Genomic DNA, 22,077 nt, shown 5'->3' on the forward strand with positions numbered 1-22,077 from the left:
TTCCATGAAAAGTCACACCAAGAGATGGGAGGGTAGAATTTTAAATAGTAAAAGAAAAAAAGCACGTATGCTTGAAAAATATATCTACATTATGTATTTTCTAAAGAAGAGATTCAAATCAGCGGGGCCCAATAACACTATCCTTGGGTATTTACAGAAGTGAGAATCCCATCTCCAAACCACAAGGCATCCCTTCGGAGCACTGAGAGTCTACACGGGGCGGTCATAAAGCCGTCACAGCAAAAGCTATGCGATCCTACACTTACGAGGAACGAGCAGCTGTGCTCGGGCTGCCCACGCGCATCATTTACACCCCACAGCACCTCTACGGGGGGGGACGCCTAGTGAGCCCCGTCTCTGCAGGACAGAAAACCAGTCCTGGAGAGGCTAAGCCAACCTACCATTTCTCCATCCCCCAGGACTGGTCACTCCAGAGCAGGACTCGAACTCGGACCCACGTTTGTAACCACGGTACTACCGTACTTTGTGTGCTGTTTGTGTGTATAATACATTTGTTTCTAGCATGAAAGGATATTTAATAAATGATCGGTTGTCTTGTCTATCTCATTAGCTCACAATCAATCTTTATACTGTTGAATTGTACTCTTTTCCCCTGGAGAAAAGAACGGAAAGAGCGGGGTTCAGAATGAGGTGGGGCCCATTCTTTATCTGGTAACTCATTTCATCCAAGTCCCCAATGAGAGAGAAGGAGCAAATATTCTCTTCAACTTTTAAAGAGAGGGCTCCAGTGATGGTGACTTACTCAACACCAAAACCAAGGCTGGGGGCAGGGAACATGCAGCAACAAGAGCAGTATCACTTGTAGGAAGGTGGAAAGAGCTCATGGGAGGGCTCAGGGGGTCAGCCTGATTTAATTTCAATCGAAAAAAGAATAACACAATCTAAAAATACTAGCATGAAATGGACTTGCTCTTTCTTGTCATCTAGCATGTTTCTACAGCCCATATGTAACATTATCCTGAACCAGTGAAAGGAAGAATCTTCAGGGAGGGAAAATCAATGCCACAGGCAGGCTGAAAACCAGGCTGGAGGAAAGGAAGAGAAAGGGCGTAGTTCAGAAGAGGGGAAAGGCTGGGAAAAAGACATCATCACAAGGACCCTCAAACATCAATCAACAATCATATTATCATTCATTCGAGACAGTTACTGACGTCCTATTTTGTGCAAGATTTTACAGAGGGCCAAGCAAGAGTGCAGCGTTCATCGTGGCAGCAAGTCACGGGGCTGAAATACACTTCTGATCCCGGTACCTTGCACACTTGTCCTCAGTATAAAGGCAAAGAAAAATAAAGTAAAATAATGCTCTGTAAACTCAAAACATTGTTGAAAAAAATTAAAGAAGACCTAAATACCTGGACAGAGACACCACGCACATTCATGGATCAGAAGACAGCGCTCTTGGGATGGCAATGCTCCCCAGAGCGATTCATACATACAACGTGGTTTCGATCACAATCCCAGTGGGCTCCACTGCAGAAACTGTCTAGTTCTGCTACAATTCATATGGGAATTCTAGGGTTTCAGTAACCAAAATATACTTGAAAAAGAAGAACAAGTTGAGAGGACTTGTAATTCTCAATTTCAAACCTTACAACAGTATCTCCAGGTGAGGTTAGATGCCATTTTTAAGTTATTATTGTGCTTATCCTTATTTTCTAAATTCTCTAAAATGAATATAACTGTTACAATAAGAACAATAAAAAGTAAGGTATCTTTTAAAACATGCACACCGATTCATTCATTGGGAAAAAATATTTTAACTATTAAGAGATAAACAAATATCTAGTGAAAAAGTACTACTTAAAAACAAGAGAGCATTTACACGTTTCATAAATTGAAAACTGAAAAGCACAAACAAATCAAGTTTCTAGGGAGACCGATGCAACATATTAATAGTTATTTTAAAAAATTCTAATGGAACAATGAAAACTCAAGAAAGGGAAAATCGTGATTGACAGCCAAAGGCAAACACATGGAAAGCGAAGGCCTAGAAATCACAGTTCCTTTAACTCTGCTACTAACTCAATAGGAGAGGAAAGTCCTCACTGAGGGGACAGTGGAATCCCATGCAAAAGACAGGATGCACTGTACAAACTGCACTAGAATCGCGGGTGATTTTCTCAGAAGAATTCTAAAGTTACAACATTGCTGAAAAACTATGAAAACACTGACAGACAGATTAAAATACACAGTCATATATATTATATAGAAACATACGAAGTCTGGTCCTATGTTGCAAAATAATACAAACATATTTGTTCATTTATGGGCACTGATTACTTTATGAAAGTTAGAATATTTCAACTAAAACAAATAATCAATAATACACTCCTCTTGTCAAATCTAGTTGATAAGTTACTCTGCTATGTAAACATAATGTATCAAAGACAGATCTAAAATTTGGGAAAAAGAGCTGTGTATGTTTTCTTGAACTCTTCTCAAAATTCCAAGCTTAATTTTAAAATGGATCTGAGCAGTATTTCTATATGATCTTTTCCCTCGTGAAATGAACAACACAGTCTGTTGTCAAAATTCTGTCCTTACAATGATTTATGAGCACCATATCCTAACAAAACTGCTGGACAGCATGGCACTATCCAGACACTGTGACCAAACAAATGAAACCCAAGGAAGACAGTGACCCTATTCTGGAAAGCTTGTAATCTGTGTCAACACCGTGGTTTTTATTTGATTGGTTAGAAAAATAAAATCACTCAAGTACTTTTTTCTTTGAGCATTCTGTAAGTCATGACTCTGTTTTTAGTGTCATGAGCAGGAAAGACTTAAGGATGACTTGATTAAGTCAATTAGCAACAATCATCACTGGAGAGTGAGTAATAAAGAAGTTAAATGTCAGCAATGCTTCTGCCTACATGAGACCTAAAATAAACCTACACTGATATCCGAAAGGAAAATGAGGTGATGAGGTCCCCAATGAGAAAACAAACAAGAAATCAAAAAAGGAAAGACTTTTTCAATAACGATTCCAAGAAGAAGTGGAGCATGGTGGTGAAGAGCACAGATGCTGGGGACAAACATGAGGGTCTGAGCTCCCTGTCACTGAGCTGTGACACTGATATGTCAGTGAAATTTTCTGCATCACAGTCTCTTATCCATAGACTGGGGACAAAAACAGGACCTGTCTGCTAGAATGGGTCCTAAGAATTAAGTTATTTTATATATAAAAGTTTAAATAAAATACCTCAGATTTTATATAATACCCCAAAAGCAAAAGGAACAAAGAAAACAGAGATAAATTGGAGTTCATCAAAATGTAAAACTTTGCTTCAAAGGACACCATCCAGAAAGTGAAAAAACAATAGACAGGAGAAAACTTTTTAGAATCATTTATCTGATTAGGAATTTGTATCTTCAAATAAAAAAAAACCCCTAGAACTCAACAATAAAAAGGAAACTCAATTAAAAAGTGAATAAAGGATCTGAAAATGTATTTTTCAAAGAAAATTTACAAATGGCCAATAAGCACAATCAAATGGTGATCAATATCATTAGCTGTAAAGGAAATCAAGTCAAAACCACTAGGGGAAACTGCTTCACACTCACTACAATAGGTTATAAAAAAAAAAAGTGTAACAAGCACTAATGAGGACACAGAGGAAGCGGAGCACGCAGCCCTTGCTGGTGAGGATGTAACACAGCGTGGCCACTTTGGAAAACAGCCTGGCAGGTCCTCAGAGAGTTGAACATTTGGTTTATGAATGACCCAGCAATTCTGCTTTCTGGGCACACACGTAAGAGAACTGAAAACAAATGTCCACATAAAAACCCTACAGGAATATTCACGGCGCCATTACTAGTCAGAGTCAAAAAACAGAAACAACCCAAATGTCTATCACGTGATGAATGGGTAAACAGAGGGTCTCAGCCATACAGTGGAATATTATTCAGCAATAGCAAAGCATAGAGTACTGACCCAGGCCACAACGTGGTCAAACATTGAACACGTTACTCAGTGTGAAAGAAGTCAGTCACAATAGACTGTTCCACTTACATGAAGTGACTCGATTTACATTAAATGTTCAGCACAGGTAAATCCACAGAGAGAGAAAAGTGGCTCCCTGGGGCTGGGGGAGGGTGGGGAAAGTGGGAATGACTGCTTGTGCATATGGGGCTTCCTGTTGGGGGATGAAAATGTTCTGAGATTGACTTAGATGCATAATTCTGGGCATAGAGTAAAAAGTGCTGCACATGTTAATGGGTGAATTGTATTAAAACTGTTAAGGAAAAAGAACCTATGGCCAGTACCTTCAAATAGTAAATGCAAATTGCTAACTTTTAATACAGGAAGAAGAAACTGCCCTCAGCATGAAAGCAGGAGATCAGCAAATGTGTGTTAACCGAAATTGGACAAGAGAAATTCACTTGAAACTGTTGCTGAGTGTTCACGAAATATTCAGAAATAGGAAAATCAGTTTGACATCACCAAGAAGCCTTCTGCTTCAAATGCAGATCAAGGTTTTAGCAAGCCCAGCTGCTAGAAATGATCAGAGAAGAAACCTGGTTCTTAAAACAAGCATCAGAGGCAACAAGGAAAAGGTGGTGAGGAAAGCAGGCGGCCGAATACCTGGAACAGTTTGCTACAAATTATTTCTCCACTGAAAATTTAAAAATAAAATGAAAGTGATGAAATACTCTGTTGACCTCAAGTGAATGGGCTTCCTTCGGGGCTCGACTGTTCTGTAACCCTGAATGAGAGACTGAGGAAACAGCATGGCTCCTGGAAGTCCCCATGTGACTGCCCACCAGCACGCTGACCACCATCACATCTGCCAGGGTTGAATTGTAGAGAAGAGACCAACTTCGGAAAGGCACAGGAAATGTTGACAAAGGAAGAAAAGGCTGCGGTCAGTCCTGGGACAGAGGCCCTCTGAGCAGAGGCCAGAAGGCTGCAGGTGAACTGTAGTGTCCCTGGGGCAGGAAGGGACCACTAGGGGAGCATATCTCAATTCTCTTCTCTCTCTCCCTCGGGTAGGAGAGATAAAGCCTTCATCGTTCTCACCTGGAACTGTGGGTTCTGGCTGGCAGAAGTCTTACCGACACGGAATGATTACTCAAGACTCTGTGGAAATAGTCAAGAAATAGAGAGGGAATAGGGAGCCAAATCCACGAACATCTCAAATGCTCCCATATTTATTGTGTATAATCAAAGTAAAAAGTCATTAACAGCTACAGTGTTGATAGTAAACAGAAACCTGGGGAAAGAAGGGATCAGACAGAGATTGTAGAATCCAACATGAGTACAAAGGCTTAGTGTATCTTTAGGGAAGTCATGGGGTGAGGGGAGTAAGATATATTCTTTAGATATGTCAATTACACAGCAGACCACCAGAGCAGCTAGGTCCTTGTTTTGGGGATAATAGACTATCTAACTGTACACAAGCCCAGCGTTTATAGCTGAGGGCCTAGGTCATTGCTTTGCAATAAGCTGAGGGCTATCTAAAACCTCAACTTCGCAAGCAAAGCATTGTCTCTGCTTTTTAAGGCAAGGAGACAGCAGTGAGGATGCACAGGCGCTTGTTTGAAAAGCAGTTACTAAGCATATTTTTTTCTTCTTAAAGTTGACAGGAGGCTGGTGTCTGTTAAAATTTCTTAACCCAATCATGGGCTCCCACATGGAACCATTTTGGAGGACACCCTAGGATGACAAATCCTGGCTCTAGGCCTTTTCCTGCCAGCTTCAGCCACTCTAGCAGGGTCTAGGCACATCCCTGAATAACGATCATACAGAACCACCCACATTCTTAATTCCTGGTGCTTGAAACTTAATTTTAGCTCCACACAACTTAACGTAGAAACGTTTCAGAAATAAAAGATATTGTAATCATTTTATATCTCATCATTTTACTGATTTTTCTGATTGCTCTAAGCTGCTGCTTCTTGGTAAAGCACTTAATTCTGCAGGTGAATTCAGTACTATCTTTGGGCATAACTAGCCAGTTTGGTCTCGCTAACTTCTATTGGTCAAATACCGATACAATTAATTGATTTCATTGTTCATCAATTTCATCTGGGAGGAGAGGGAGTGTCACTTTGTTTCCCAGCCCACACTCAGCTTTTTATCATGAGCAACTCAGACCTCCGGAAACCAAAAAAACGCATTTGTTTCCCTTCTAAACTTTCAACAAACCCAACAGTATACATCAGCCTCGAGAAAGAATTCAACACAAATATTTAAAGAAAAATCTATAAACCTGAAGCAACTCCATATCCGAATCATGATACACAATGACATGAGAGTAAGTGTGTCTGGCACAAAGCATGGGTGAGCCTCACCACCTGATTTTTATTCTTCAAAGGAAGGAAGGTTTTCCTATTTTTTATTATCACTCTGTCATTGTTTCTTATTAAGCCAAAAACTAGTTTATCAAATAATTAAGCACCGCAATAACAGATTTTTGTTGTATCAATTACAGAATGCATTCAGAGGGGTAACGAAAACCCACCTCTGTAAAAAATGCAAAATTTCTTCCCCTGTGAAGAACACGTATACAAAATGCAACAGAGAATTCAAACTCTTGTGGAGAGGAGCAAAAGCCAAAGAAACAAAGTCATTAATGTGCGTCAATTCAAAATTCACTGGACAATCATGTTCAACGCACTCAATGAAATTTAAAGGCACACTGCAAACCATTCACTTAATGATCTGCAGGCTAGAGGAAGAATTTCCCTCTTTAACAGACAACAGTAACCAATAGGGTGCCCCACCAAACAAGGATGAAAGAACAATCAGGTTTTTAAAAGTTCTGATAAATCAGCATGTTCTAAAGATCAAAATCCAGAAATTTTAAACATTCATTCACACCACAATGAAACAAGCACTGAAAAAAAAAAAAAAAACCCGCAGAAACTAAGCACATAAATCATGTACCTGGATCAATGAGAACTTCGTGTAACGCTGGAAGAAAAAACAGGCTATAGCCTTTTACTTGAAAAATAAAACTACTTTTAAAGATAACTGTTAAAACACATTTCATCATTCATGTTGCCTTGAAAAATCTGAGGCACTTGTATCTGATCAGAAAAGCAATTCTGAGTAATAGCAGGTTACAATTCAGTGCCAGTTTGCTTTAGAAGAAAAGAGAAAAGAAAAGTTACTGTTTCTCATATTATGCATGAAGTGTGAAGTGCCTCCCTGCCTCTTTCTCCTCCCGTTTTCTTAGCTCATGCTTCCCAACCCTTCTGAAATAAGTATGAGAACGACTTATTTCCACCAATATGCCAAATGACAAAAGAATATCAAGTTATTTGTGTAAATATAAGCCTACATCTTAAAGTAGAGGAGAAATATATCAGAAGTCTATATGGAACTTCTTTCTACCTTCCTGAAATCACACACACAGTCATTCACACAGAAACAGACATATTCCCCCTGGATTACTGGGCACTTCACAAGCTTAGGACTTACAACTTCTAGAAGATAACTTTGTAGTTTGTTTAAAATACAAAACTGTCAGCTTTTGAAAGCCTTGATCATCTGCTAAACCATCCAAATATCAAAGAGACCCAATTAGCCTTCTCTGTAGAAAGTAATTTTCCTTGATGGCAAAACAGACCCTAAGAAGTACTGGATCCAAGTCTCGTGTTTATCACTAGCTGTGATCATCTTTAAGCACATTAACAGATTCACAAATGTATGTCCAAACAACATATATTCTTATTGATATAGTATACGTGTTCAATTGCCTATACAGAGACTAGGTCCCATGATGGTGTTTAAGATCTATTTTGTGTATTGCAATATTTATTTTTAAGTGCAGACAAGGAGGGTGGGTGTTACTCACTTGTAGACCACCTGCTTAGCATGCACAATGTCCTGGCTTCAGTCCCCAGTACCTCCAAAAAAATAAATAGAAATAAGGTCATATTTAAAATAAGAATATAGTTATAAAAAAATAGACTAAAAACCACTGCAATCGAGGAGCTGTAATTACAATAAAAAAACTAGTGTTTCTATCAAATATTGACTATATACCAATCACAGAGACAACCACAAATCACACCTGATAACCATCACGTGTGATTCTCATCAACCCTGCTAAGTAGACACGGATGAGAAACCCGGCACTGCGGATGAGGAGACAGAGCTCGGAGGAGCAGGGGACGCTGACTGCCCTGCTCCCCGTGACACCACGTCACCCCAGGGCAAGCGCTGACAGAGCTGCACTTAGGGGACACCCAGCTGCATGGAACCTTGGGGAACTGGGGAGTCCCAGAAAACACTAAAAATTGTTCAGTGAAAAACCAGCTCAAATATATTACACTGTGCCCCATCCTTTAAAGAGGGAACATGACTGAGACCTTTTTGATGCCTCCATATTCTTTCTGCCATCATCAGTTACTTGCCCTCACAGCACGACCAGTGATGAACTGGACCCCATATGAAGTGCACTCAGATGGCAGAGCTTTTAAAACTGTTTTATGAAGTTTGTAAGATTCTCTATATGCCTCACACAGGCGGTCACCAATCACATCTGCCCGGTGTGGATGTACCACCTGAAATCACTCCTTTCTGCTTTTTAAAATCCCTTCATCTAATCCAGACTTTTCAACAGCAAAGAAGCAGCTTAACCACAGACAGTGGACAGCTTTTCACCAAATTATTCGAACAACACATCAGACTACCTGGAATCCCCTTACTTCTATTAAACCCACTTCCAGGTACTTCATCATTTTCTGATTGCTGGACTTGGACTCTGACTGGCCTACTCAGAGAGCTCCCAGCCTCATATCCGGGGGTTGGAGACGACCGTTTTCTTGCGGGAAATCAGTGAGGAAGGCGGACATCCTCCAGTCAGGTCTGCACGGCTAGAAGTGCCACAACGTTCTAAGAAATTATACCGTCATTACCCCTGGGCTCCCATGGACTGGTTTCACATTAACCAAACTCATGGGACATTGATGCAAGAAAACCAGAAACTTAACTTAATGTAACAGAAGACGTGAAACTATGAACCAGCCTGCGATATCAGAGTTCAACCATGAGTACATTTTCTCCTCAACGGCCAAATCCCGGGCAGTCACATGGCAAACGTGGACAGAAGCAGAGCAGGAAGGGTTTCTAGATTAACTCAATGGACTAAATTTCTGTTATACAAACAGATCTTCTGCCTGGAAAACAATTAACGGCAATCACGGTGCACTCTTCTTGGACAGTGGCCGAGACACGACTTTGAGCACCTGTGTAACTCTCTCTTCTCTGTCCTTTCTGGGCTAACTGATGCACAGACGTACAGAAATCCAGGGATGTAGATACATCTAAACACCCAAAGCCCATCTCTGGGAGCCTCAAAACCAAAGAGCCAGGGTTTAAATACCAGCTCTGCCAGTTACAAACTCTGTGACCATGGCAAACTTACTTACCCTCTGTGTGCCTCAATTTCCACACTGTAAACCTGGGATAACAATCAAACCTTCCTTACTCGCTTGTTGAGAAGATTGAACGATTCATTTCTGTAAAACCCTCAGAAAAGAATGTAGCACATTTTTGGTTCTCAACAAATGTCAACTTAAAAATACAGTGGTTTACAAGTCTCCTTTCTAATCGTCTTCTGTGTTTCCTGGCTAGACTAAGTCCCAAATAAAATCCTTATTTCTCCTTTTACAAACACTTGGGGTGCACCCTTCTTTTCCATCCCACCACCTGTTTAAACTGAAGGAGGGGATGCCTCTTCCCACTCCTCTGGGCCATAGAGAGTACTTCTCCCTTCACACCCCTGACCTCTGGCCCACAGCTAGACCTCATCACACTAACAGAGTGATGTGTGAGTCCGGGGAGACAAACAGGGCATGTGAAACCCTTCCTTTCCCTCCAGTGTTGACCACCATTTGGAAGCACCCAGGATGCTCAGATCCATGGCAGGACAGCCCTGTGCATGAAGGGGCAGGTCCTCTCAAGGGAAGGCTCGCTGTGGCCCAGAGAAAGCTGGGACAGGGTGAGTCTCTAATTCTGTGACACAGTATCATGACACGCATTTTCCCACAGCCCTGAAGTTCATGGAGAATGTGGCTTCATCAGTAACAAAGAAGACATTTATCACCTGCCTTGTCTTTTGTGTCATCTCTCAGTTGGCTGCTGGAGACAACATGTGTATAACTTGGATCCCCTGAGGCCCCAACATATATGAAGTAACAAAAAATTCTGTGGCTTAACGTTGGTTCATGGCGACTGTGTAACAGTTCTGACTCTGGTGATGCTAAATTATAGGTACAGGAATTATGAAACCTCCTCAAATATCTTTCAACATAAAACCAGCTTTTCTTATTTTCCTGTTTCTTAGTAGTTGCCAAAGACTCTCAAATGATGGCTTCACACAAAACAGTAGCTATAAGTTTAAGAGCCCTCTTGACAAACCCACTGTGGTAAACACTTTACATAATTACTAATTCTCACAATTCTACAAAGCAGATACGAGCATCCCCAAATCACATGCAAGGGGAAAACTCAGAAGAAACTGACTCAGGCTCACGTGGCTCAGTGGCAGCGCGTGCACCCAAACCCAAGTCAAAGCACTTCACCCCTTCGTATATGCACCAAATCTCCTACCACCAATTAACACACAGCGGCAGGGTCAATACTCAGTGAACTCAACACACTTTTTACCTTTAAGTTTCTCCAGAGGCCGCTTCTAGCTGTTTTATAAAATCCCGGCTCACTGGTTTCTAACACTGGAAGAAAAGTCCGATTTTGCCATTCTTTGCACAGCAAGTCTAAAATGTTCACAGCGAGATGACAGAATAAAACTAAGATATAAGCAGAATAATTTTTCCAGGTAGACAGAAATAATGGACATTGGGCTATTCTGAAGCATTAAGCAAAGAAATCAAAATAAAATAAATTTGTTTAAGCCTTCTTTTACAAACAGGAAAATTAAGACCGTTAGAAAGTGCAATAGAGCCACCTATCGCTAAAGAGACCTTCCAGGTTGCCTGGAATGGTGCAACACAAAAATTGCCTGTAGGGTGAGAAAGGAGAATCAGATAACTAAAAGCTTATTTAGCACACACTACACTTTGCTTCGGGGGGAAGGGAGGGGTATTCAGTATTTAATATGATATTGCTAATACTCCTGAATATAAAAAAAAGACATAGGCTCATGGAAACTCATCTTAGAAGAGGAAAGAATTCAGTCCAGCTACTTAATTTAACAGGAGGGGAGACTGAGATCTTGGATCTTTCCTCCTGGCAATCAGCAGCAAATCTCTCCTAGGCCTCATGTCTTGCACTGTAGAAAAAACCAACAGATCTGTACTATGCCAATATTCATAAAAGTCAAGTCTGTATTTTTCCAACAGTAGGTAATCTAAGTATCTTGCAAAATATTTCTCAAAGAGCCAGGAAATAACACGTTTGTTGAAATACAAAAACATTTATTTACATATTAAAACAGCATGAACTTAATTCTCTCTATTAAAAAAGTGACATTTCAAATAAAAATTTTATATTTTAAAACCTGTTAAGAGTGCAGAAAAAAAATCAAAATTTTCTTTAATCACTAAATAGAGAAGCTTATTCCCTGAAAATGATCAATGTGGATTTTTCTAAACTTAATGGTTCTGGTCAGAATCCCACGAATTTAAAAGTCTGAGTGGATGGTTACACGGCAACATGAATTCGGAGTTGTAACAATACACATTCTGTGTAAATAATCTTCAAGGTCGTCTGCTTAAGGCAATTTAACTAGTCCCTGTCTCACTAGAATGATACAGATTTCATTAAAACTTCATACTGCACTAAAAAAAAACTGAATCCTTGTTAGTTTAAGGCATATTCACATATATCATATATATACATATTGAATATGCATCAGAAATAAGCGACACTATTTAGTATTCAGAGTTGATCCCTCTAAAATATCTGTCATTGTGACAGCACAGTTTTATTAAGCACCTCTTGGGTGCTTTGTATACAAGGCGTCTAACTCTCACAGTCAGACAAGGTAAACGATATTACTCAAATTTCACAAATGACGAAATGTACTTAAGCCATGAAAACAACTAACATATTCATCATCAGGAAAGAAAAGAGTCAGGATTTTATTTACAATACTCACTGACAATCTTTTCTTCCATATTAAGACTACATAAAACCATTTCAGTCTTTGTAAATTTTTCAGTCAATAAGCACCACTAGAGAAAAACAAGCAATATCATTAGCAATGATTGGACTTTCAAAGCCCACTCCTATTTTGCACTATAATCATTTTTAATGTTTTTTTTAGTGCTTACATAGCACTAAAATAAAGAAAACATAAAGTATTTAAGTCATTACTTGAGAATAAAACATTTGTGAAATGTACAATTTTAATTTATGCCACTCTATCTCACATTCTCACTGGTGTCTCTCCTTTGAAGGCCTCATCAGGCTGAGATCGCTAAAATCGATCATTTATGGACTCACAGGGGTTCGGGTAACCACTCAACGGGAGGCTGATTAGAGGAGAAATTGAGAATGCATCCTGGGCAGCCTGGATTCCAGCACCGAGCTAGCCACCGCCAGCTGCGTGTGATTTGGGACAAGCTGGCCCATCTCTCAATCCCTCAGCTGCAAAAAAGGAGACACTGATACCTACAATCAAACACCTGCTATGAAGGAAAACATGAGGAAAGCATTTTAGCCTTAGATAGGTGTCCACTCACAGCGAGTTTGGTCATTATGATGATGAGGATGGCTGTTAATAAACTAAGATAGACCAAAAAGGAGAAATCACCTTAAAGGAGAAACATTTTAAGTCAATCAGCGTTTCCTTTTGGGTGGATTGCAGAATATTCTATGGATTTTTTAAATAAACTAAGTTTTGTCCATTAATTATAGATTTACTGGTTCATGGACAAGTCTCCAGATAAAGAATTAGAGGCCTCTGACCTCTGAATACGAAGAAAGTAAATTTTAAAAAAAATCAGGAGGGAGATTATACTTCATTTGGGAGAGTATGTGCTTAGCAAGAATGAGGCCCTCAGTTCAGTCCCCATTAACTCCATTTAAAAACTTTGTTTTTAAGAAATGGAGAATTAAAGCAAAAAGATGGAGGAATACAGAATTATTTAGAGACTCATCTCAGATTTAAGATGGGGAAGAAACCATCCATTTCTCAGAGGAAATCTTAAGAACTATGTTAATTGGATCTGAGATGTCTAGTCTTCTAACATTATTCATGAATTAATATTACCAAGTCTTAAAACTACCTGAAAACCCACAGTGGTGATACTGATCGTAACAGCTGCCAACGTGGATCGAGCTCCGGCTAGGACTGCTCTGTTCTGACATCTCTGCCCCTGAGACCTCACCAGGCTGAGAGCACTAAATTCGGTCATTCATGAGCATCTCGTGAAAGGACTCCATTGTGCTTCTCACTCCCCCCTCACCATCTGAGGGAAGCAGTGTTATCATCTCCACCCGCAGATAAGGCCACTGAGGCATAGAGACTAAACCCGTTTCACGTCACATTGTTATTAAAGGATGTCTGTATTTCTGCTGTTTTGCTTTTGACAAAGAAATCTGAGATATCAATTCGAGACTGTTAAATAATCAAGTCTGTCAGATCTTCACCTCAAAGAGCAGATACTATAAATTCCTGACGTAGGATGAGGCTGCCGCCACAAACTGACTCAGCTTGAAATTAATATCCAAGATGAAGCAGCGGATACACGTAAATATTCACGATTGTCAACTCTGCTCACGGGTCTGGGCCCTTCACTGCCTGAACGGGGGTGAAATCCCCACCCATGTCACGGAGGGAAGCACAGATTTTCAAGGTCTCACCCAGGCTTCACGGGCTGTTTCCCCCCACAGACTGTCCTCAAAGATTAAAAAGCTCTCAAGATTTTTACACCATACAAACCCTAAAGACATATCTGCAGATGGAGCACTTTCTCAGGCTTAAACATTTTTTGCCTACACTCAGCAAGGGGGAAAAAAGAAACATGACTCTGCAAAGTCTCTGAGCCTCACCACTCACAGGAGTAGAACGGCCACAGCAGAATATGACCCTTCACATTGCAGGATGAGAACAAAATAAAGCCGCCCCAAAAACAGGCACTCCCAGAGACAGCGCTCAGCTGCCTTCTGCGCACTCACGGTTGTGCAGCCCTCTCCACCATCTATTTCCAGAACACTTCATCACCCCAGAAGAAACCACCTGTCACTAACAGTCACTCCCTAACACCCCTCCACCCAGCCCCTTGCAACCATCACCTGCTCTCTGCCTCTGCACGTGCCTTTTCTTGGCATTTCAGATCACTGAAATCAACAATATGTGGCCGTTTGTGTCTGGTTCCTTTCACTTATCATGCTGTTATAAAGACTCGTCCATGTTGAAGTGGTATCAGCATCTCTGTCTTTTTTTTTTTTTTGAAAACGTTCAAGTTTATTTGAAGGTGGTAAGTACTATCAAAAAGAGTAGAGTGGAGTATAAGGGATTGGGTTTCAAAGGGAAAAGGGCGGGTTGAACAGTCAGGGTGGACTTCCCAGAGCAGGAGGCCTTTTTCATCTTCGCTTTTATTATTTTTTTTAATTCACTCTTACGTCTGAGTAATGTTCCACTACATGGAGATACTAAATTCTGTTCATCCATTCAGCAGCTATGTATGTTCCAGGTCCAGAAGAATGAGTGTAAGAGGTGACTGGCAGGGATGGCACTTAAACAAAGGCAAAGATGTGCTTTAAAAAAAAAAAGACAACCAACAGAGGCACAAGGAAATTCACTGCGTTTCTGAGCAAAGTGCTTGCTTGCTTCAGCAGGTCTACCGCGCAGGGCTGGGGCAGATATTGAAAGGGATCACTGTGAGGGAGTCACCTGAGAAGACTCCCCACTTCAAGCAGCTCAGACAATTCTCCCTTATCCTTTATTGTTAGAGCCATTTTTCTAGGTTTCTCTTATTTCAAGTAATAGTACTTTAAGTACACATCTGATCATCTGCATCAGACCACCTTACCTCCAAGACACAGAAAACAATTCACTGACCGCAGCAGCTCCAGGACAAAACGGTGATGGATCAGGGAGTCCTGCAGCATCCCAGCCTGCAGGTACCAACCCCAGATGTGCCCTGTTGATGTCCAGAAAGTAAAATGCATGGAAATATATCACTGCTGGTGCATGACTTATGCCCCCAAATTGCCCCAAAATCATACTGACAAAGCACTACTCAACCCACTCACTACAAAAAAATTAAAAAGCTAAGAAGGCAAATTTATGTTCTTCCATTGAAAACCAGCAACCGTCACTGCCAGTATCTGTGGTGTAATGGTCCTGACTTCAAAAACCACTGCGCAGTTACTTTACAAACGTGAAAGGCATATATGTATTCCATGTAGATGTTATTAGAGTAGGATTTTTCTTTTCAAAATTTCCAGTTGCAACATTAGCACAAGAAAGTTTATGTTTCAGCTTTAAAAGAAAATCAATTATCTTCCACTTTCTTAATGTTGATCCTATTATTATTTTATAAAGGGAGCTATGCTGCAGATTATAAACCAACTGTTTGGCTTCTGCAAATAATAGCTTTATGACTTCACTATTTCAGAGCAAACTTTAGCGATTCTTTGAGAGGTGGGGCCTGGTGCGCCCACTAACAGCTATTTAAATACTGACAAGTATGTGCTATTAATTAATGCAAAGGCTCTAACTCCACATTAACTCAGAAACCAAAGAAACTACACCAAAACCTTACTTTATCATTTTTAAATATTCCGATTCTTTTGAATATTATATTTCTTAAAAGGTATGATTTCTTTTTGAGAAAAACCACAGCTGTATTAAATTTCCTCTCACCAAGAAAGCAATTTTTATCAAGAATAAAAACCCCTATGGAAATCCAAAACACGGGACGTTTCTAGCTAAGTGAACATGCAGATATGAACACAAACTTATGTCCTATCTGATCTCACTCGAACGAGTGCAATAAAATCCTGGGCTACCCTGGAACTTAGCTTTTCTGTTCCATATGTTGGCTGAGCTAAGATCATCACACAAGGCAGGGAAGGAGAGAAGAAAGTCCACCTGGCGGCCTCCATCTGTTTTCTTCCAGCCACAAGGTATCGCTAGAGTGGCCCCGCTAACAAGCCCGCCCCATAAGGAAATCTGGCATACACACTGCCCCTGCCGTCCCCAAGCAGCCCAGACACACCTCTCCCACCGGTCGTCTCCCAGCCTGAGAATAGTCTTCTAATGACCCCTCCAGTTGGTGGCACCCTCCTCCTCTTCCCCGCTACACACACACACACAGAGAGCCAGGGCAGCCTTCCCATAGCACAAAATTGATTACATCAACCCCACTTCAAACCCTTCAGAGGCTCCCTGGTAGAGTTCTAGCCCCACCCCTGACCCTGCTTGCCCAGCCTCACCTCAGTACCCAGGTCCCCAGTGACCTCAGGGGCCCCCTGACCTGCTCCTAATTCCCACTTGCCTCCAGGCTCATTTTGACTGTTTGTCAAGGAAGCCTTCCCTCCCTCCAACCTCCCCACTTTGTTCCTCTGTTCCTAGAACATTCTAGGCTAAGTCAACTTCTGACACTGCTAAGCTCCCTAGAAGCTAATGCATTTTGCTTACTAATGTGGGTCCACCCTCTCTACCCTAGACACTCAGAAGTGCACGTGTTATAAATAAATGAATGACGGGGTGGGTCTCAAAGGGAGAGACATACCTGCTTTCACCCATCCCGGCCCTTCTTTCTGTAGAATATCAGAAGCAAAACCAGAAGTACCTTTCCTGAGGGTCACTTCCTGCTGACAGCCTTCACTGCTCCCTGTGTCAGTTTTAGTAAAACCCAAGATCCTCCAAAGCCCTCCTCCCAGGCCCTTTCCAGTGTCCTCCCCAGCAGGGCACCCTCCACCCTGGACCACAGATGGCAGTCTCCACGAGTCCCCAACCACAAGCCTCCAGGCCTCTGCCCGGGCTACACTTGCCACATGAGCCACATTCTTGACTCCTTCTCCTGGCTGACTCTTAGTCTGTCCTCAGAACTGAATGTAGAGCCCATTTCTTCCAGGAAGTCCTCTCTGATAATACCCTTTAGCTTGTGGCTGGGCTTCTTCTACAGCAGCACTGCATGGCAACCAACTGGTGTTTGTCCACCCACTCCTTTGAGACCATGACATCTTGGAGGCCACGTGGGAAAAAGGAGTGAGATGATGAGGGGTGGGAAGAGCAAAAAGCAAAATCAGAGCCCAAGTCCCAAATTTAAGGATCCTTTCTCAGAAAAAAAGAATAAAATGTTTCATACATGTGTCATTTGGCTACGATTTTTGTGGCTCATGGAAAGCAAGAGCTTGGTGTTTTAGTCCAAGAACCAAGTTACATGCAAAGAAATGTATATATTCATATATAAAGCAAGCCAGAGCTGCTCAACAACAGTATGCTGTTAAATTCCAAAGGAACTTTGATAAAGGCAATCTCTCTCTCTCTCTCTTTTTTTTTTTTTTGGAATCATATAGTTTCAGAAGTATTTGCATAACTAAGTGATTGCTACAGCCCATGATTCTGCACTGCAGTGTTTGGGGCTGTGGAAGCCCAGATTACATGCACTGTGTAAATGCAATCACACCAACACACTGACAGGGGCCCTAGTGTCTGAGCTGAATTTTCAAAGCAGACAACCTTACAATAGAACACATTTGTAAGTAGAAAGTAAGAAATGCAATGTTCTGTACTCAATTTCATACGTTATATGGGCTATTAACCAACAATGCATCTTTTCTAATGAAACCCAAAAATAAATTGCCAACGTCGATTTTCTCCATCTGATCGTTTTATGTTAACATTGGTTATCAAACCCTCACTCCATACGAAAACTTCAGGCCTAAGCTGCAGCAGAGTTACATCCCGCGGAAGACAGCCTATCAAGGGAGAACTGGAGAGTTTCCCTTCAGAAGCTGCTAAGTCTGGTTTTGCACCTGTACGTCATTTGCAACCACGTTATCGTCAAAGGAGTAAAACCTTACATCTGTAGGGTGTAAAGCACTGCAGTGCTTCCAAACCATCAAAGAACGCTGAGCTTTGTGAAACAGTCCTGAGGCACTTAAATCGTACTTTTTCTGAAAGGCTCCGAAACTGACTCACTTCACCATTCCAGGTACAACAGGAATTAGTAGAGAGAACATGCCCTTGAAGTCTGACAAGGCCATGCTTGAATCCTGCTACAGCATTTACTAGCCACTAAACGGAACAATTCCTTAACCCCTCTGAGAAGGCTTCCCAATCTGCAAAACGGGGCTGCCACCGCACACCTGGGAGGCATGGATTTGAATGCAACACGAAAGTAGGGCGGCTGCCTGGTACCTGAAACGGGGCCTGGCTAGTTTCCCTCCGCTGCCCTTGTCTCCCTTTAAACTTGCACTGTTGCCTCTGGTAAGGATCAAGCCCCAGCAAGAAACTGCCCGTTTCTTCTGTGTATCCCCAGATATATAACTTACCCTTAGGAGGCCAGAAAAACTGCCTCCTCCCCAGTTACTATCAATATTCTTTAGAGTCTGGGTTGTTTTAACTCTATTATACAGGGAGACTATTCTAGAACAGTCCAAGCACCATTCTCCACTTTGGCTCCCCTCCCAGCACCCATCCCTTTTCATCTCAGATCCTGTATGATTGCCTTCTGCTCATGGGAAATCGAGTCCGGTAGGGTGGGGACTCCCTAGGCCTCCCTCACTCCCTCAAAAGTTAAGTGTGACTACCTTCTCCCCACTCCCCACTCCAAGTCCAGCTTCTGAGTAGTCTACCCTCCCGGACCCTGCAGACTCTGCAACGTCCCAAGACACACACGTGGCCACGAACCTCCCTTCAGATTTCTTCCTGGCTGGCCCTGCCCACCACCCGGCCCCTTAAGGATAAATGGCATTGCTGTGAAAATCCCAAACGCCGCTGACTGACACACCAAAGCTGCATGGTCTGGGCTTTCCTCCAACCGAGGCACAGCCCTGCCCTCCCCCACCCTCAGTCTGCACCTCTGGAGAAGTGCTAACCCACATGTAAGGCTGTGAACACCAGCTAAGAAGGACGAATCCCAACGTGTATCGCTATTCCGGCACCTTCACCTGATCCCCAGGCTCATAGACCCGAGTGCCTCTTTGAAGTCCTAACTTGGATGACAAATGGCATCTAAAAAATGCCTCATGTCCACCATTTACTCTGGAATTCGATTCCTGGCAGGTATCTCCCAGGCTTCCCAATTTAGTAACAGCCCCAGCACACATCTAGGTGTTTGAGGTCACATTAAATTTCCCCTGTTCCCTCCCCCCGGCCCTGCCCTGGAATCAGTCTTGTTTTTTCCGTCGCTAAGCCCATCTCAAGTCTGGTTCTGCAGGGACCACGGCCGGAACCCCACAAGCTCACAGCAGTGTGCAGTGAGTCACAGTCCTCTGAAGGGTGCTCCCTGGAGGGGGAGGCATCTCCTGGCAAAGGTCACCTCAGAAGGCACTGGATTCTCACAAAGGAGGCCCAGGAGAAGGGACTCAAGGTTTGTCCGTGGTCTGAGCTTTGAAGGGCTCGAGGTCTTGGGGAGCTCCTAGTGAGCAGACACAGCTGCCAGTGAGCAAAAGAGGATGGAGGAGCCCAGGCAAGGATGTTCTCACTCCGACCCCTGGGCTCTCAGGAGCCACAGGAAAGGCCTGTGTCCAGGGCACAGCCCAGTCATCACAGATCCCAGCCTGCATTTGCCAACCCAGACAGCCTAAACTCATTCAACTTGCGACACTTACTTCTGTTCTGTTCCCCACCCAGAATGTGATGGACCCATTCAGATATTCTGTCCTGACCCAAGCGAGACAAATTCAGTGAAAAATGAAGTGTCCACATTTGGACCAGAGCATGAAAGGAGAAACAATGTCTCATGGTCAGCATGATGGTGGTGGCCAAACCCTTCCCCCGGGTGAGATGAACCATGGTGGGGGTGAGAATGCAACGTCCTAGGTCGGCCAAAGCATCTTCCTCCACGGCTGACTGAGGTGTTGGTGTCTCACTACCACAAACTAACGACACGGCCGTCAGTGGTGGACGTCAGCTGCAACAGACACGGAGTCAGCTATTTACTGCCAACATGGGTTAAAATAAAGGCCGGTGCAGGGAGGCCAGCACGGCTGCTGAGGCAAACCACAGACCCGGCTCTGAATGCCCACTGGCTGAAACAGAGTGGAGCCTTCGATCCCCTTTAGCGCTCCATTTGTCCACCAGGTGAGCCAGCCTCTTCGGAGAAGGCTATGTAGTCCTGATACTCAGAGAAACCAGCCTCCTAAAGGGAACAAAAGAGTGGCATGGATTTTAGACACGATACTGCTCCTTTATGAAGGCAAAGTTAACTAAATGGCACGGGGAAGTTGAATGCAAAAAAAAAAGTGACTGCTTCCTCAAACAGCGTCCCCTGCAGCTGCTCACCCCCGAGCCGGCCACTTCCTCACCAGTGACCGCCGGCCTGGAAACGCCGTCACGCACGTCACACAGCGACAGCCAGGAACCACATGCAGAGCACGTTTGTGTAAAAGCCGAATCAAGCAAGATGCTGCAGACTTTGACTTTCCAATTTAAATACTCCATGAAAAGAATCCCTCAGCAGCAGCCTAAATCAATTCACATCTCACTTCTTGAAAACAAACAAATTTAATAAGGGCGCATTTGTCACCAAATATAAGGAGGACTAAACAGGTTCCTCAAAGCAAGGATTTTAACAGGTATCAAACACCAGTGGGTAATGTGCTAAGAAAGCAAATATTCCAAAAAATTACAAAATAAATAGATGACTAGGATAATACATGAATCAAGTCAGCTGTTAAGTTTTTGCTTTTTAAAGCGATGTAGACAGTACGGTGGGCGATCTGGCTATTTCCAATGCAGGGTGTGCACAGCCCACCTTTTTCAGACGTAACAACATCCTCACTGGGCAGTACAAGAGAAGAAGGAAAAAAAGAAAAAGGAAAAGAGGAACAAGCGAAAATTAGAAACACAGAAGAACAAAAATGACTTTGACAGCCTGTACAAGAGCTTAGTTGAGTGTGTGAGGCCAGGGACGCGGGGACGGTGAGACCCACGCTAACCTCCTGCTCCAGGGAAGGCAGGAGACTGTGGGGAGCGGCGCTGCCGGGGACACCAACGTGATCAGCTCCCCTAACCTAAACTCCACCTACATGCATCTAGATAGCTTTTGAGCTACAAAATGTTGTCGCATTTCAGGCTGGACAGTTTTATTCACTGCCACCAAGAGTAGCAGGAGAGAATTAGGCTCTGATCCTGCACCAAAGCATTGCTATATAAATTAATGACTGTGGAATAGTAAAAGCAACAATGGAGTAAAACTGACTGGAGAAGAACGTGCTTGACCCGAGCTCACTGGCCGCGTTATCTCACTGACGTTCAGATGCTGGCTGGGCGCTTATTGTACCAAAACAGAGAGACCCACCTGGAGGGAGGTTTAATGCGCTGCTGTATTTTGATGCCGAGAGCCATGCCTGGTACACGAGGTTCTGGGTAAACAATGGGGATAGTGTCAACCACTATGGGCTAAGCACACATCCAGCTACTCCGCCAAATCCCAAGGGCAGACTTCAAAATGCAAAAACAAGCTGGCATTCTCTGGTGGGTCTACAGACTCAGAGCCAAGCAGTTGCTGAGCAAAAATGTCACCAGTGCCTCTTATGACAAAAGAGGAAGCACTGTCCAGGGGGCTGGGGCAGGGCTCCAGGCTTCCACTGCTCACCCACCAGTGTGTGCAGGGGGATAAGGTGGTCCCTGCTTACGTTGCACCGATGTACCTACCTTGACTAATGCCTGGGGGCTCAGCAGGAGGTGACAGGTGAGGTGAACGGAGTCAGTCTGGGAGAAGACCGGTGCTGGCAGCTGTGCCTTCAGCAGTGCCCAGGCTCCTAAACCTGCCACCTAATCTCCAAGGAGCAGAAGGGGAGTGCGGACATGTAGATCACAGGGCCCTGTGAGGACAAGTACAGATCATGGCCACGACATGCCTTGCCCCTTCCTTAAGCCACAGAGGCATGTCCGGGGAGGAACTGAAAATTCATCCAGAGTTCGCCAGACACCACACGCAGGTGGGACTCGGGTC

General features: G+C 43.0%; 1 protein-coding gene and 1 long non-coding RNA gene across 10 annotated transcripts in view; one reads left to right on the forward strand and one right to left on the reverse strand.

The window, feature by feature from the left end:
* LOC140694037 (uncharacterized) overlaps positions 1-22,077 on the forward strand; it is a 333,619-nt gene that overhangs the window by 194,704 nt on the left and 116,838 nt on the right. The window lies entirely within an intron of this gene.
* Positions 1-22,077, reverse strand: part of LOC140694023 (trafficking protein particle complex subunit 9-like) — a 59,554-nt gene that overhangs the window by 35,719 nt on the left and 1,758 nt on the right. For 2 of the 9 annotated variants that reach the window (XR_012069754.1, XR_012069753.1), the window contains exon 2: positions 7,824-7,875. The exons of 5 other annotated variants lie outside the window; for them this stretch is intronic. The gene's annotated coding sequence lies outside the window, so the exon portion shown is untranslated. Of the gene's footprint in view, positions 1-1,541; positions 1,559-7,823; positions 7,876-21,420; positions 21,485-21,776; positions 21,863-22,077 lie in introns of those variants that run through there. 2 more of the 9 variants (XR_012069759.1, XR_012069757.1) reach the window with 2 other exon arrangements.

The sequence above is a fragment of the Vicugna pacos genome, unplaced genomic scaffold (genome assembly GCF_048564905.1).
Source record: "Vicugna pacos unplaced genomic scaffold, VicPac4 scaffold_20, whole genome shotgun sequence".
NCBI classification, from domain to species: Eukaryota; Metazoa; Chordata; class Mammalia; order Artiodactyla; family Camelidae; genus Vicugna; species Vicugna pacos.